This window comes from Felis catus, chromosome C2 (genome assembly GCF_018350175.1).
Source record: "Felis catus isolate Fca126 chromosome C2, F.catus_Fca126_mat1.0, whole genome shotgun sequence".
Taxonomy (NCBI): Eukaryota; Metazoa; Chordata; class Mammalia; order Carnivora; family Felidae; genus Felis; species Felis catus.
In genome coordinates, this window is record NC_058376.1 from 90,448,172 (window position 1) to 90,450,891 (window position 2,720).

The 2,720-nt window shown below is 41.1% G+C and overlaps 1 pseudogene; it reads right to left on the reverse strand.

Annotated features, from left to right (window-relative positions):
• Window positions 1-1,365: 1,365 nt before the first annotated feature.
• Window positions 1,366-2,422, reverse strand: LOC109491651 (annotated as a pseudogene).
• Between the last annotated feature and the right edge of the window lie 298 nt (window positions 2,423-2,720).

Below are 2,720 nucleotides of genomic sequence, written 5' to 3' on the forward strand. Positions count from 1 at the left end.
AATAGTGAATCCTATCACAGTTCCACTTTACTCAGACTTTGAACTAAGTACAAAATTCAAGTTGTGTCATGCTTAACACTAGATGTTAGTTCCTTATCAGAAATTAATCTGATTATAGCTGCTCTTCCAGAGGTTGTTTCCTAATGAATACAACTCTAGATAAATATTATCCAGCTTTTGATTTGAAATTGGTTTTTCCCTATTCCATGAAGTAAAAACTACCAGAAACATTGTGCATGCCTTTGCCTGGAAAGAGCTTTGCTATACCTTTACCATCTTGCCTCAGTTAGTATTTAACATCCTCAGCTCTGGAGAAAATGTAACCATCTAATAATTTCACAGTAGAATATACTGGTTCTTAGAATTAATGCTATCAGGGGCGCTGAGGGGCTCAGTTGGTTGAGCATCCGACTTCAGCTCAGGTCATGATCTAGCGGTCTGTGAGTTCGAGCCCTATGTTGGGCTCTGTGCTGACAGCTCAGAGCCTGGAGCCTGCTTCAGATTCTGTGTCTCCCTCTCTCTCTGCCCTTCCCTGGCTTGTGCTCTCTCTCTCTCTCTCTCTCTCTCTCTCTCTCTCTCAAAATAAATAAACATTAAAAAAATTAAAAAAAAAGAATTAATGCCATCATTCTGATAGGAATAGTAAAGCAGGTCATGGAAATATCCTGAATGGGTATGACCTGGCATATGAGGAAGTTATTTTTTTTTTTTGCAGAGTAACATGCTTTTATTTTACTATGATGCATATAAGGAAAGACAAATATGCCAATGGTACATTTCCAATTTGACAGAGCAATCTTGGAAGTATTTATGATATTTAGGAAAAGAGACACATCAATTATTAAGTAATGGAAGTTAAATTTTATGGAAACATGGGGATCTGCCAAAACAGCAAAGTGATAGAAGGAATGCAGAGACTATCAAGCTCTCCCCTCAAAACAGAAGGACCAATTTCTACATTTTGCATCCTTTCATTATTTATTCTTTTTACTTTATTAATAAAAACAATGTGTTCATTTAATATATTCAACACAAGGGCTTAACAAGAGACTTAATTTAAAAAAACAGAAACAGGGGCTCCTGGGTGGCTCAGTTGGTTAAGCATCTGACTCTTGATTTCAGCTCAGGTCATGATGTCACCTGCTGGGCTCTGCACTGACAGAATGGAGCCTGCTTAGGATACTCTCTCTCTCTGTCACTCCCCTTCCCTCGAAATAAAAAAAATAAACTTAAAAAAAAAAAACTAAAACCAAAAACAGAAACAAAACAAAAATGACACCACAGCCTAAGATACAGAGTCCTCAACAGGAATGAAGGAAAGGACAGACCCTCTAAGGAAAAAACAAAGACAAAAAAGTAGAGTGACTAGACAATCAGGCAGGGTTCTTGGCTGGGGCCCTGCTTTGAGTAGGTTTCCTGCAGCTACTTCTTAAAGGCTGTAGACTTTTTTTTTTTTTTTTTCAGAGCTCAGCAGCATGTATTGGTCCTAAGGGCTATCAATGTTACAACGTTGGGTTCTCCTAGCCGGCTCTGGGGGGGACAGTGGGATGGTTCTGATGGATATGGGAGACCACTATTTCTTCAGGATGTCCAGGCAGATGTTCCCCTGGGTGTCCATGGTGGGGTGGTAGCAGGGTGTTGGCAGCTGAGAATGTTAAATACTAACTGAGGCAAGATGGTGAAGGCATAGCAAAGCTTGTAAGCATAGCCAGTGGGGAACTTCCAGGAGAGCTTATACTTCGGGTCTTCCTTCATACACTGTGCCAAATGCTCCATGGATGGCCCCCACCTATTTGAAAAGTCTGTCTGATTCAGGAAGGCAAAATTGCCAGACATCCTGAGGGTCATCAGATCCTGCTGTAGCCTCTTGCCCACGGTGCCCAGCTGGCACCCCCCACTGGGCTTGGCTCCTTTGCGCTGCCATGGCTGTGGCCCCTGGGTCTGGAAAGCCATCCTAGCAGAGGACAGGGAACTCAGAAAGCATGACTGCAAATGCCTGCCTTTTTTCACTGTAAGAAAAACATTTGGTGGTATTGCAATGTTTTCATTTTTGAGGTTCTAGCTTTGAATGTATGCTCAATTTTTTGTTTCTTTCTTCATTGCATGAATACACATCTTCCCAGGAATAGTGCCACAACACTTTGGTGTGATTCTGAAACAGAAGGAATAAGGTAATCCTCACAGTGATGTTTCTTTAAAAAACATATACATATTTTGCCCGCTTTCCCTAGAAGGAGGTGTGGCCTTGGTTAAAGATCCTTAACAATTCCCAAGTCGCTGGCTGATGGTTTACCCAAAGTCAAGGCATTTAGAGCAATTTAGATGAATTGTTTACAAAAACCTTTGCAGATAAGATATATGGTTTTAACTTTTAGAACAGGCTCAGAGTATAAGAATATTTGAGACCCATGTAAATATTCTATTTTTCAAAATTCCTGAACTTCAGGAGAGGTTGTTCATAATCAGAGGAGTATGATAAATGTGTTGTGGATGTAAACAGACTTTCTTCCCCAGTCTTTACCTTAGTGCCTATGCTCACTCAATAGGCTCATGAACAAATGGCCCGAGATGCCATGGGTAACAGGTTCAAAGATGGCATGGTCACCATCAATGATTGCTCAGTCGACAGCAACAGGAAACAACTCTGATTCTCCAGGGCAGCGCCATGTCCCATGGGGACCAGCCCTGTGATATTGTGTGATAATTTAAATCTCCTGGAG